The following is a 14,603-nucleotide window of genomic DNA, read 5'->3' as shown; positions in this document are numbered from 1 at the left end:
CAGTGCCTGGGCAGGGGCAGGACATTAGCACAGCAAGGGAGGGGTGTGGCAGTGACATCACAAAGGCCTTTTGCAGGACCTCAGACTATTGGTCAAAGGTGGTGGGGAGGTGGTGACCTCACAGAGAGATGCTGACATCAGCCAGCCAGGACAGGGGCGAGGGGCCAGGGAAACCTCAGAGACCCCTGTGGCTTTGCTTCAGCAAGTCTCCTTCTCCAGGTCTCTCTTTGAGGACTGAGAGAGTATTCGGGTTCAGGTACCTGAGCGCCAGGAGGAACCTCTTTCGAGTTTTCTCCTTCCCTTTTAATGAGTTTACTAGAAAACAACCATCCCTGTTTAGAAGGTAAGAGCCTCCTCGAGGTTTGAAACCTGTTCAGTCTGATCCATCTGGTGATAGTTGAATTCTACGCATGGAAAACACGAGCTTAAGGAGGCCGAATTTTATTCTGCACCTGGGATTTTGTCCCTTAGAATCACTGGGGACATTAGGGTTTGTCCTTTTTGTTTAATCTTTTCCTTCATCCCTCCCTCCTTTCTCTTTGTCTCGTGCTTCGTTTGTCCTTTCACCTGTTCCCCTCCCAACACCAGAAGGGGTGGGTGGGTGTGTGTGTGTTTTGCAGGGGAGAGCTCGGCAGCTCCCACTGTGGGTGGTCCACCCAAAAATGTGGGGCTGAAATAGTGCTCGGGCAGTGATTCCCCACCGGTGACCTAGGCCATCCTTTGGGCTCTCTGGTGAGAACCCTCAGCCTCCCGCCCTCAGTCTCTACCCTGATTGGCTGAGCAGGGGGTTATTGACAGGGAGGAGACTCAGGTCCTTGTTGTTCTCTTTTAAGACCAAGGAAATAAGTGCTGTCAGCCCCGCACTAGAGTGATGTTCTGCACCCCCTGCTGCTGGCCAAGTTTCTCTTTTCCCTGGCAATAAGACAGACTCTTGTTTTCCCAGCCAGCCGATCGCCCGGTGTCATCACCCTGCCTGCTGGCTGGGCAGGGTAACTCCTCAGGTCACCCCCCCCTCCAGCCTGCCTTGGGCTTGGAGAGTGAGGAGAAGGGCGAGGGACGACCCTGAACATCCTCCATCCACCGCTCCGTCACCAGAGCAAGTGAGTGGCATTAGGGTTCCTCGGTGGCGTCCCCTGTCTGTCTGGGGAGAGGCAGAAAGAGGGGGAGAGAATCTCTCCCAAAGGAGATTGGATTTGCAAACAGCCCCCAGGAGCCCCTCACTCTCAGACCGGGGAGGTGCTTCTCCAGAGCCATCTCCCGTGTGTTTGGCAAGGTCCCAGCAATGGGGCTCCCAGCCCTTCCCTTGTGGGAGACTGTTCCCCAGGCCGAGAGTCTCTGAGCTGGGCCAGACCCGGGGAGCTGCTGAGCATGGAAATCAATGGGAAACGAGGGGGCCCTGGCCTTGCTATGCCGAAGGACTTTGAAGTGGGGAATGGTTTCCCAGGAGACGTCCGGACTCCTGGGTTCTGTTCCTTCTCTAGCCTGGGGTGGGGTGGGGGGGGGAGTGTGTCCTGGGCTGGCAGGAGGGAGCTGCTTGTCCGAAGTGACCGATGGTCTTTGTGACTGACCCCAGTGCTCGAAAAGGACGAGACTCCCCGGTTCTTGCAGCCCCAGGGATGAGGAGGGGAACGTTGAGGTGGAGCAGATCATGCAATGAACTCCTGCCAGTGTGTGTAGCCTGCGCTCCTGCACCCCGTGGGGGAGGAGGAGCTGCTCTGGCTGGGGCAGGGATGGGGAGGGACCAAACAGGCTGGTTAGTGAGAGGCTGCCCTGACCCCGGACTCACGCCTGCTCCCCGCTCGGTTCCAGGATGCAGGCTCCTGAGGATGTTCAGGAAGAAGGCTCTGCCAGTGGCCCCAGAGCCTGAGGGGAGCAGCTGCCATCTTCCCCAGGAGTGGAGCGGCCCCTCCATCCTCACTGGCGGGGAAGGAGCTCCCGGCCGGGCCAGGAGGTGGAAGTGCCCAGCCTTCTGGAAGAGGAAACCTGCTCCTGGCGCAGGTGCTGAGGTGGGAGAGGCACCGGCCAGGCCAAAATGGAGCTGGGCCAGGATGCGGCTGGGCAGGCAGAACCCAGCCCAGGAGCACAACCAGGCAGGGTGGCTCCGGGGCTTGTTGTGTGGGCAGCAGCGGCCCCAGGAGCCCAGACCCCATTTCCAGCAGGAGGCATCGCCCTGCCCAGGCAGTGGGGACCTTCCAGCCTTCCCAGGGAGGAGGTGGAGGATCCCTCTCCCAGCCCCAGCAGCTCGGCCTGCTCCCCATGGGACAGCAGCAGCGCCTGGGACTCGGACAGCAGCGAGGCCGACGGACGCTTCTGCTTTGTTCCGGGTGAGGAGCCAGGCTGGGCTCAGGAAGGGGTGAGGAGGGGGCTGTGAACACCCCAGGCCCAGGCCCTCGAGCAGTGCTATGGGGGCAGGTCCCCAGCTCAGGGGTCTGGCCTGAGCCACTGAACCCCACTGACACTAGATGCTGCCACTTTAATCCTTGGTGCTCCATTGGGTTGGGGGGTGGGAGGCACCTCCCAGGGAGTCCAGGGCAGGTGGGGGGGGGTCTCTTTGCTGTGGACTCCTGAAGGAGTTGGGGGCTGACGACACTGAGGCTACTTGGAATCAAATACATTTGAGATACAAGTACAGAGCCCATATTCATAACTTCAAATACAAAAATGGTGCCCACATACAGCCAGCGTCATTATCACCAGCAAATCATAACCTTGTCCTAGACACCTCACACGCCAACCTTTGCACAATATTTGCTGCACATACATAACAGTGGTAGCAACAATGATCTCTACAGTCCCAGTTCATATTAATAACGTCACAGAAGGCTATAGAGAAGTGGGAGGGAGGCGTCTTCCAGCCGGCGTGTCTCCTCCGTTTCTCCCTTGCTGCTTGGGCCGAGGTGGGAAGGGAGCGAAACGTGCCCGGCTGAAGGTTTTGTGCTCGGCCTTGAGGATTAAGCCCGACCCCCCGGCATGGCTAGGTCGGGGTTGTCCTGGGCTCTGTGGGGGGAGGGCTCAGCTGGGAGAAGGGGCAGACGAGGGGATTTTGTCTCTGATAGATAAGGGCTTTGTCAGCAGGAAGCTGCAGGTCACATGCTGGGGGTGACAGTGGGGTTTGAGCTGGGGCAGCAGCAGCAGGGGAGCAATGTGTGTGTATGTGTGGGGGGGGGGTTCACTTGGTAAAAATGAACCTGCCAAGCCGCTCCCTCTGCTGGAGCAAAAGCCTCTCATTTATCTCCTCAACTCCCCTCCATGAAAATCTCCACCCCTCCCCTGGCGCTGAGAGACCCCCTCACTCCCATGGAGATTTGTAATTGTTCTAACTCTTCCTTGGCCTTGTCCAAACAGTTTCCCCAGACAAATGATCAAGGACATTTCAAATGAGACAAACAAACCAAACCAGAGAAACCCCCACCACACCCAGTTTGGGGCTGAATTTTTCTACTGAAGTTTGGAGACAATAAAACTCATTCCTCTGTTGGCCAGAAAACCAAAGCTAGACCTCCGCCGCTGTAGCGGTGACTTCTGCTACCGAACCACCAATGCACTGACTCCTCTTGTGAGACATTTCTCTGCACAATACTGCTGCTATTCCAGTTACTGACTCCAGGAAACATTTTCCTTAGCCTGGCACCGTGTGTCACTGGTTTTTCTAGCAAAGGCCAGTCCCTGGCCCTGTGGTCCAGACATCCTCATTCACATCAAGCTTCAAGTTGAGAATCATTTCCCATTCCCGCTCTGTGGAAGGGGAGACTTTTAAACGCGCTCTCTGTGTGACTGCACATGGCTAAGCAAAGAGAACAAACCCCCAATCCCCCCTGTGCTTTGGGAGCCAGGTTTGCGGTGGGAATTCTGTAGTTCAGATGATTTCACGCCTGGGCATTGGGATTCTTTACCAGTTTCTCTGGCATTGGGGCAGTTTTGTGCTCACAGCTGTGATGGCCGAGTGGTTAAGGCGTTGGAGTCGAAATCCAATAGGGTTCCCCTGCGCAGGTTCAAATCCTGCTCACAGCGAGGCCTGTGTTTTAGCCAGTCTCTCACCTGGGCAATACCTCTGTACAACCCCCTGAGACACTCTCAATTCTCTCCCAACCCCAAGTAAATCCTGTTCTGCTCCTTTCATAGAGATCCCGGGGACACCACCTCACACTGTGTCCCTGAGGGGTCAGGCAAACTCTCAGCACCTGAAGCCTCTGCCACTCACCTGGTGCCCCATAGATCAGCCATTGCCCTGGTTCTGCTCCTCTCTCTAGGGTGTGAAAGGAGCTGAGTCAGCGACTCCATGGGAGCTACGGGGCTGCAGAACCAACAGAGCAAAAATAGGTGCTCAGCACCCACTGGCAGCCAGCTCCCCCCCCCCACACACACTACAGGCCTTGCTGACAAGCTCCTCCTCTTCCCCTTCAGCGCCTCCCACCTGCCAGAGATCAGCTGTTCAGTGGGGTGCAGGAGGCACTGGGCAGGGAGGGGGAGGAGCAGGGACAGGAAGAGGTGGGGGAAGGAGAGGAATGGGGCAGGAAGGTGCAGGGCAGGAAGAGGTGGGACAGGGGTGGGGGTTTGGGGGAAGGGGTGGAGTGGGGGCAGGGCCTGGGGAGGAAAAGGGGGGATTTGTCCCAGACCCCTCTAGGGCCGGCCCTGAAGGGAAGCACCGACTATCACAGTGACAATACAACTGACCAGCATTGCGGGGGAGGCTGAGGGAGATCCACCCTCACCAGGTCTCTTCTCTCCCCCACGGTGAGCCAGACACTGCTCTCTCCTGGCTCTCACTCTAGCAGCTGGACGCCAAGGAGCCATTTCCCCACAGGAAGTGCATCGAGTGCCCCTGTGGTGCTGGGGGGCTGGCGCTGCGGCTGGCAGGGGGGCTGGCAGGGGGGCTGATGTTTGCACAGACTCTCAGCTGCCAGGCCGGAGGGGGCACTTGGGACCTTACCAGACTGGCTCAGTGAAGACGGGGGGTTGACAGAGCAATACAGACGCTCTCCAGAGCACGGAGCAGCAGCCGCCCATGCAGCCAGGCAATGAGCATTTCCCACAGCCTGGAGCCAAGGGGGAGGCGGCAGCTGCTGTTCCAGCTCCTCGGGGCCAGGCCCTGTCAGCCAACAGCCACTTCTTACTCCCCACAGCTAAGGGCGCCGGGTTCCTCCGGTGGGGGTGTGGAGCAGCCGTTCGTTTTCCTGTTCGCACTCCTCTGCGGTGTGAAAATCGGGGAGGGGAGGCAGAAGCCCCACTTCCCTCCCGAAATGACGCCCAGTGGGGGAAGCCAGGACAACAGGGTGGGGCGGCAAGTGGTGGCCAGACTCTCACCGCCAGGATCTAGTCTAGCTCAGGGTCCAGCTCAACTTCCTTCCCGCACCACTGGCCCCCAGTCCCCTTCCACCACCAGGTCAACCCGGGCACTAGGGCAGGAACAGGGTGAGGCAGCAAGTCAAGCTGAGCAAGGCAGGCAAAAGCGAGTCTTGTCTTCATGGGCCAGTCACAATGACGTCCTTTTTGTGTGCAACTGCTGCAAAAACATCCAGGACAGAAGTAACAGGCCAAAATGCTCCCATTCAGCTGCCAAAGTAGCTCAGTTGGGAGAGCGTTAGATTGAAGATCTAACAGTCCCTGGTTCAATCCCAGGCTTTGGCAGGTCCTTTCATCCCTCTTTGTGCAGGGGCAGCTTGTTCTCTGGGAGCACAGTGGTGTCTACACCCCAGATGAGCAGGGCTGCCCTAGAGGATCCAGGGAATCTGGAACAAAACAATTTTGGTGGGCCCTTCCATTAAAAAAAGTTGCAATGCTGTATTGCATGGGGCCCTGTGGGGCCTGGGACAAATTGCCCAACTTGCCTCCCCTCTGGGTGGCACTGAAGGTGAGTCCCTGAGCTTGGGCTCTGCAGTAGGAAAACATAGAATGGGCTTCTGCCCCTAGTTGGCCCACCTGACCTTTAACAAGGAGAGATGGGAGCTGCCTTTCCCAACATGGCAGGGAGAGAGTGAGGCGGGGGACCATCAGGAATGGTGCCACAGGGGGTGCTGGGCAGTGACAGGCAGGGATTGGGGATGGAAGCTCCTCTGTGCAGCTGAATGAGGACAGTACCAGGGAAGGGGCATGTGTGAAAGTGGCCATGTGGAAGGGATTTGGGGGCCCAGGAGGTGGCACTTGATGTTCATTGCCTTGGAGCAGCTGGACTTGGCCATGGTGGGTGTTCAGGAAATGCACATTAACAACTCTAGGGTAGCTTGATGGGCAGAGGGTGATTGGAGGAAGGGCCTCCTGGCCAGGGAAGAATGATGGGGCTGGAGTCTTGTTCTTCACGTTGGCGGTGAGAGTACAGAAGGGGCTGGAGCTCCAACCAGGGAGGGCATTACTGGTGGGCTTTGTGCTCTGTGGCACTGGTTACTGCTATATTAGTGTGTATGGTCCCCAGTTAAGGCATGGGAGGGAAGATCAAAGGCTCCCTTCCTCTGGACTGCATGATGTTTGGTGTTGGGGGGGGATTTTAATTGTGTCAGCCGGCCTGAGGCCTGCTGGTCCCGTTTTCCCAACCTTCAGAGGAAACATTTTTACAATGAGCACTACCTGGCGCAGGTCTGTAGTGAGGTCGGCTTAGAGGAGCTCACTCCAGCCACAGAGGGGGTTCACCTTTCTGCGGGGTGTAGCCCTGAGGATTAATCTGTTGGTCTGTATAAAATGTCTTTTTGATAAACGTGTGTAGGCTGCATAGATTAATAGAATTTGCAATAGCTATAAATGCAAGATACCTAGAAGCTTCTAAACCAGACATCCTGGCCTATTTCCTCTGTGATGCTGAAAGCAACCTTTAAGACCCTTACTCAGAAAAGTGATAATAGGAAACAAACCTACGCAAATTGTCTAGGGACTTTCTGAATATCTGCTAACCTTTCACCTAGTTAGGTGCAAAAGTAGGGTATTTCTGCCCACAAAATATAACAAGTCTACCACAAAATACGTAGATAGTTGTCATTAGTACGTACACAAAGGTCAGCCTATGAAAACAGGTACCCTCACCTTTCCATGGGGGAAAGACAAATTTGGGCATAGGAGGAAAGATTTCTCCCTATAAAAGGTGTGATAATCCACCATTAGGGCAGGCGATACATCTCTCTGTTTCCTGGTCGTCTCAACCTGCTTCGAAGCCTCCTTCTCCTACGAAAGCTGTCAATGCTAGTCGTAGTATTAATTCTTTTCAAAGTTGTGAGTATGAAATAATTCTTAATTTCTACTTCACCTCTAAGCATCTATGCTAAGAAGGGTTTAATTTACAACCAGTTTCTTTATAACTATACTTCCTCTAGCAGAGGTGTGAAATTCACTTTAGTACTCTTTGCTGCAGAGTGCATTTAGAACTGTATAATATCATATCATATCTCTTAAAGAACTGTGATATTTTGTAACTTTGTAATCTCATACTGCTTTTAACATTTTACATTTACTTCTTGTTTCATTGATTTTAAATAAAAGGTCTTGTTTGACTAAACATTGTCTCAGTGTAATTCCTGTTAGACCCCAATCTCCTTGTATTAAATTCTGTGAAGCCTGATTCAAGACGAACTTTTATCTTCTGATCACACATATTGGCGAGCCATACCCATATTATTAATATCTATTAATTATTACTAACATTCTTAATTAATTAGAAAATTAATTAATAAATAAAACTAAATTAAGTGGATAAATTCCACTGTCCCTACTAACCCTCCCCAAATCAGGCAACAGACGGCGAGCCGCCAGGAGGAGATTTAAGGAGTGTGTGACAGGAATTTCAGGGAATTTCAGACTTTTTCTTTGAACCGTAAGTAAATGGTTAAAATTTCAGTAAAACTCTGAAATCTAACTCTTATACCAGAGACAACTGGTTATTGCTGCTGGCAGCACGCCCAGTATTTCCGTTTTGTATTGTGGTTAAACAGCCTACGGGTTTTACTTTCACTTTTGCCTAAAGGATTTTAACTGTATTGATAACTGAATATTAAAGTAATAAAGTTTAAAAGTGATATATGTGCACAGAAAGGGGTTTTTATATGTTGAAGAAGTTAATGAATGGTACCGAATAAAATAATAGCAGCCGCACCTGGATCCGGTGACCCACACTAGTGGTGGCGGGGAGTTAATAAAACAAGGTATTCATAGCCGCCAGAAAGGCCGCAATCAGTCAGAACTTGAATAGTTCAAAGATACCTTATCTTAGTCCCATTAACTCTTCCGGACTGCACCTCTGATCCGTCTGCCTCAGTATTCCCCGATATTTGGCAGGTCCCGACAGAGGGGAAAGACCTCTCGATCTGCTATAAGCCATCGAGAGAAGAGAGAAGAGAGTATCCCCACTCCCTCTATTTACTTGGGACTTTTATGATACAGTGTTTAAACCGGTGTACAAGGGGTATTATCCTGTTGTTTCTGTGAAGGGACGCCTTCTATATCAGAGTAAATCAACAGAAGATTGATTCTAGTGAATATACTAGACAATACTAGATTCTAGTGAATATACTAGAAGAAGAAAGAGATGAATTCTCTATTTCATATTAAGAGTATGAAAAATGAAGATATAACAGGAGTGGAGTGTGATGGAATTTCTAGCAGTTTAGCTTTGGAAAACTTTGCTAGGAAATATATTCAGGAACATGGTGGAGGTTTGGAGCAGCTGAGAAATAGTGGAATGATTTCTGAGCAGAGAAACCCATGGGGTTTTGTGAGTAATGTATTTGAGGATGAAACAGAGCAGAAAAAGAAAAGAGCTAAGGTGGTGAAGGAATAGCTGTTGAATGCTTGCTTGTAGCTTGTAGTTCATTGGGAAAGAAATTGGATAAAAAGATGGAGTTACTCAGGGAAGTTCAGCAGATGCTGGTAGCCTATAGAGTAGACCGTGGTCGGCTGTTGGAAAAGATTAAAGAACTAGAAAAGGGAGAAGATAGAGCAGAGGAAGTTGAAGAATTGATTCCCATTCCTATTGGTATGGTGGACCCGACAGAGGTAGAAAATCTTATTGGACCAGTGACTAGAAGTAAAACAAGAGAATTAGCTCGAGCAAACACAGTACCTTCAGAAGCGAATTTGCAAGTTGAATCTGTAGAGTCAGAAGAGGAAATTGGCAGTGCAGAGAAAACTGACAGTCTGCCGATAAGAGACGGAAGTTCTGAAGTGACAGTTCAGGAGGCGGAGACAAGTGTCACAGTCAGTGAAGCAGTTAGTGACACAAACAGAGAAGCAGAGAAAGAGGAAAAGATCTCTACTTCTGTAGAGACAGCTTCTGTGAGTGAAGAAGCGATACCTTTACAATCGGTCATTGTTCAAGGGTTAGAAGAGGCCGTATCACAGGTAACACAGGTAGCTAATGCATGTGATGTAGTGATCTCTAAGTTACAAAGAGAGCTACAACAACAAGCAGGAATAAAATTCCTGCTCCTCCACCCAATGTTACATTAGCACCATATAGAGTAGAAAATCCAGTCCCTTTGGGTGGACATTTATTGGCATTTGGGCAATCAACATTGCCTAGACCCCAGGAATTTCGTGGGTCCTCTACACCCCCGTGGTATATGCTGGTATCACCTAGTGTATCAGTAGAACGCCCTACCACGCCAGACTTTAGTGGACTAAGGGATGTCCTGCGTCAGTGTGGAGACACTTTGAATGTAACCCATAGACATTTCATGGAAAATTATCCTAGATACCCAGGATTATCTCCAGTGGAAAGTTTTGATGGTTCAGATGAGGAAAATGTGAATCCAGGTAGAAGGAGGCAAGGAATAGAAATTGTAGATTTAAGCTCAGATGAAAGCTCAGATGAAAGCTCAGATTCAGATCCAGAAGAAGGAACTGCAGGTTCCAATTCTGATTGTCCTGTAGCAGTTGTTACAGATATTAAAACCTTAGACCTGGTAGCTAAGCAAGTAGGAATGATGGAGGATTCTTCAGTTGCTATGCATGCACAACGTGTGCAGGAGACAGCAAAAGTGTTTGGCTTACCAAGGGAAGATTGGGTTAAAATCTTACAACTCACAGTGAATCGAGCATTGTGGAGTACTTTGCCACTTAAGTTTAGGGTAGGAGAGAAAAGTTTTCAAGAGACAGTAGCCCTATTGGAACATAACCAGCACCAAGGGCAAGCTGGAGTAGCAATTCTGTCTAACTTAAAGCAAAAACCTAATGAAACTCCACATCAGTTTCATTTGCGGTTGAGTGCAGCTTGGCGGAGTCATATCAAAGAAGAAACAGATGAACTGCCATACATCAGTTTGCTAGTTAATAATTCTCTTCCTCAGTTAAGAGAAATGGTTAATATGCATATCACTGATGATATTTCTTTAAAAAGAACATTAGCCTTACTGGCTAAAGCACATGCACAGGGAGGCTCTAAATTAGGTCGGCGTGGAGCCCCGGTTGCAGTACTTCAGGAACCACAAACTAATCCTACGGTGAGGATTGAGGGACCTCAACCTCAGCCAGGATTAGGACGAGGAGTTCCTAAATTCCCTAAGTATCAACGTTGGCAAAATGACCCTAACCCACGTAATAACCCTGGACCTTCGAGTGGCCAGGCCCCTCGACAGGGTTATGCGTTTGGATCCTATGCAGGAGCCCGGGATCGTGTTCCTTTCTTTTCAGATGCTGCACAGAACAGTTCATGTCTGCAGAGACCTAAATCACCGCCTTTGCACAAAACTGAGGACTCAGTTGTGAAAATGTTTAAAACAGTGCAACAGACGCTTGAGGCTCAACGACGGGCTATCCGAGAACTTCATGCCCGTGTGAATGAGCTGATGATGATGGAAGGCCAAGGCTCAGCAACCTTGAACCATCCAGTGGCCTCCGTTGATCCATCCCTTTTTCCCCAGTGGACAGCCACTACTCCAGAATTGGCTGCCTCTGAGGAGATAGAGGAGGAACCCCTAGATTATCTGACAGCATATGCTGCATGACTACAAACAACCCCGAGTGTAGTCATAACCCCTTTAGACAGAGATACAAGTGGAAGACCCACAATATCTGCAGTGATAGAGGGACTAGACAGGAATCTCATTATAGATACTGGAGCAGCAATCAGTATTCTCCATGTCGAGGATCCTAGATCCTCTCCTCTATCATCAGGATGTACCAAGACACTTGCAACCTTTGCAAGTAATCAGGTTACTACCACACTTTCTACACCCCTTGAAGTACAGATAGGTCACCTAAGAAAGAATCATACTTTTGCATTAATGAAGTTAGCAGACCCAAATAATTCCTTATTGGGAACTGATTTCTTATACAAACAGGGATGTGTTCTTGATTTGTGTAACCAATTATTGTGTCTTTCAGTAGAACAGGAAAAGGATGACTCTCCCGTAGTCATACCTGAGTGTGGCATGGTATCTCCAGTGGAGAACTCTGAACCTGAAGGGTATGATTTGGACAAAATAGTGGCTAAACATGCAGACCAACCTAAGTTACAGGCATTACTGTACAAACATGCAGATGCCTTTGCTAAACACAAACATGACTGTGGATGCATGGCTGTCACTATTGTTGTGGAAGGAGGAGAAATTTCAGCCCCAAAACAGTATCCTTACCCAGAACAAGCAAATCCATACATAGAAAAGACTATTAAGTTTTTACTATCCAACAGGGTAAAAGATGGGCAAGTTTCAAATGCTCGCCTTGCTCACTGGGTATTATTACTGCAAGGGAAAGATATTGCAGTCAAACCTATTAGGACACCATCCTTGTTACCAACAGCTCTATTGTATCAGGGAGAGCCACACAAGGTCTTGTTTGACTAAACATTGTCTCAGTGTAATTCCTGTTAGACCCCAATCTCCTTGTATTAAATTCTGTGAAGCCTGATTCAAGACGAACTTTTATCTTCTGATCACACATATTGGCGAGCCATACCCATATTATTAATATCTATTAATTATTACTAACATTCTTAATTAATTAGAAAATTAATTAATAAATAAAACTAAATTAAGTGGATAAATTCCACTGTCCCTACTAACCCTCCCCAAATCAGGCAACAGGGGACAGACCAGGACTCGCACTGACCGGATTTATGCTTAGCTTTTGTGTCTTTAGCATGTTGCTTCTCAGATTCTTTCTTGGCCTGACTTGTTACACTTTGACACTTAACAGGCCAGAGTTTGTGCACCTTCCTATTATCCTCACTAGGATCTGATTTCCAAATTTTGAGGAATGACTTTTTGCCTCTAACAGCCTCCATTACTCTGCCATGAACCTAGAGTGGCGTTCTGCTGGTCCTCCTATTGTCGTTTCTGATTTAGGGCAAACGTTTCATCTGAGCCTCTAATTGCGGCGGTTTTAAACAGTCTGCATGCTGCTTGCAGGCACCTAACACTTGTGACAGCAGCTCCTTTTAATTCCGATCCAACCATCTATACTTATGCCAATAGGTTGACTTTAGGTCTTTAACTTTGAGCGGTAGCTGAGAAGATGGTAAATTGGGCAGAAACCCATTCGACAAACCTCTTCATTTCCTTGTTATTTCCTGACTTCTTCATTCATCGCCTTTTCCTTATTTCCTGGCTGAGGCGGCGGCCTGCCAGAGAGCTCCTGGCACCTCTGGCTGCCTGGGCTGAAGGCAAGAGGCAGGCCTGGGTGTGGTGAGGGCCTCCTGTCCCGTAATGAGGCTGCACTGCTTCCTGGTCCCTTTTTCCCACCCACACCGGCAGGCGGCTGCTGTGGGAGAACACGAGGGAGGCTCTCGGGATGCTAGGCAGCGCTGTGTGTGTGGCTGTCAGGGGAAAGAGCCTTCTTCTCTAAAGATGGCTGGCAGAAAGGTGGTGCTCAGCTCTGTAAGTGACCTGCCCAGTAGCCTCGCTGCCAGGGGACGCAGACATTTCTGTAAGGTGCAGAAAGAGGGTATTTGGCTTCCAAATTAATATGAGAAATATGCATTTAGGAGATTGAATTTCCCTAGTTTCACAGGGCCCCAGTGGCCTAATGGACAAGGCAATGGCTTTCTAAGTCAGAGGTTGTGGGTTCGAATCCCATCTGGGGTGAAAAATTCCTGCCATATTGCAAGGAAATCTTTGCCTTATTTTCACCAAAGAAGCTGGGAGATGTTTGAACACAAAATACTGGATCTTGGGAAAAATCCCCCAGAAATGGCATCTTGACAAATGCTTTCTAAACCCCTCAGTAGCAAACAGTTAATACCAGTGTTTGTCTGAGACTAGAGGGAAGGGGAGTGTTTACTCCAACACCTCAGTGAGTGAAACAGAGGGAAAGAGAAAGCCTGTTCTGAAAGAGAATGGATCTGTCTGGAGACAAAGCAGCCCCTGAGAATGAGCAACAGTGTGAAAAGAAGAGGTTCAAATGTGTGTTAGATGTTAGTGTTAGAGGGTTTATCCCATTACTGAGTCCTTGCATACACACAGAGCAGCAATACCCAAAGTCCGAAGGTGCAAACAATGAGATGTTTATTGGATTGAATTTCCAGCAAGCAATGATTCCAGTTTCCTTCCTCGGTGTCCCCATCCCAGCCCTGACGCCACAGAGCCTTGCCTGTGTCCCTGTTCCCATTCTCCCCCTTAGCAAAACATAGGACATATGGTGACACATTTCCTGATCGGGCCAGGCATCAAGGTGGAAGGTGTTGATATTCCATTTGTCCCACTGCCCTGTGCGTAGTACAGTGCCCTGCTCCTTCTCTCATACGGGCCTGCCACACCTGTTCCAATTAGCGTTCCAGACTTCCCACTATAGTGGGCCCGGGAAGGTTGCGTCCAGGTTGTCTAGTACAGGGGAGGGCTTACTCCATTACTTCTAGGTTATTTCCATAGGCAACGTAACACAAGTATACTTAGCAATACACCAGCCGCTGTAACAATCCACAGCTACACCGAGAGACCTGAGCACTGCCGCATGGTCCAACATCCTGGCCACCACCGAAACACCTCCTCTCCTCCTTCGACGGGTCAAGCTCTTAACATGTCCAGTTGCAATACGCTGCCGCTGCAGGTTTTCGTGCTTTTGTCCATATCATAAGTGCATTGAATGTCCACAGAGAAATGGGTTATTGTCCAAACCAACTTAACCACATGGTGTGGAATCAGGCTGTATGTGCTGGTTCGATTATTCACAGCAGTAAGATTCTCAGGTCTATCTGTGCCCCAAAGCCCAGAGAGCAGTGTGTAGTGTGGAATTTGGTTAGGGGCTGGTGTAATTGTGCCCCCAGTAATATGTACATTTCCAGCAAAACACCTCATACACAGTACACCCAATTGTCCACCCCTTGCCACGGGCCATTGGGTGTGCTCCTCCATGGCCATCAGGAGGGGCACATTCAAACATCTTCCTGGATTTACACCATTTTACACACCCTCCATTGATTCCCAGCAAGCAAATCCCTTCTCATTATTCCCATAGGGCTTGTGGGGCCCACCTTAGCTGCTGATTCACTTCCAGATACCACGGTAGCTATTACACAGGTGCTGGCCTCCTAGTCGAGCATTTTGAATTTCTGTACACATCTTCCCCCAGGTCAGCCCTTTGAAGCCATCCTCACCCATGTCATGAGGTTTTCTGTTCATTGAAACACAACAATGCTAACAACAAGACAAACACCACAGACAAACAACACAAAACATAGATCCATGGTA

At 49.7% G+C, this 14,603-nt stretch overlaps 3 non-coding genes and 1 pseudogene across 3 annotated transcripts; 3 read left to right on the top strand and 1 right to left on the bottom strand.

Annotated features, from left to right (window-relative positions):
- The window catches only part of LOC120375743, a 128,303-nt pseudogene that overhangs the window by 44,162 nt on the left and 69,538 nt on the right, over positions 1 to 14,603 (bottom strand).
- On the top strand, positions 3,930 to 4,011 carry TRNAS-CGA. The gene has a single exon. It is a non-coding gene; the product is annotated as a tRNA-Ser (tRNA).
- On the top strand, positions 5,556 to 5,628 carry TRNAF-GAA. Its single transcript has one exon. It is a non-coding gene; the product is annotated as a tRNA-Phe (tRNA).
- Positions 12,929 to 13,001, top strand: TRNAR-UCU. The gene has a single exon. It is a non-coding gene; the product is annotated as a tRNA-Arg (tRNA).

Source organism: Mauremys reevesii, linkage group 12 (genome assembly GCF_016161935.1).
Source record: "Mauremys reevesii isolate NIE-2019 linkage group 12, ASM1616193v1, whole genome shotgun sequence".
Taxonomy (NCBI): domain Eukaryota; kingdom Metazoa; phylum Chordata; order Testudines; family Geoemydidae; genus Mauremys; species Mauremys reevesii.
The sequence above is the reverse complement of the archived record's forward strand: the minus strand, read 5'-3'. Positions and strand labels throughout refer to the sequence as shown.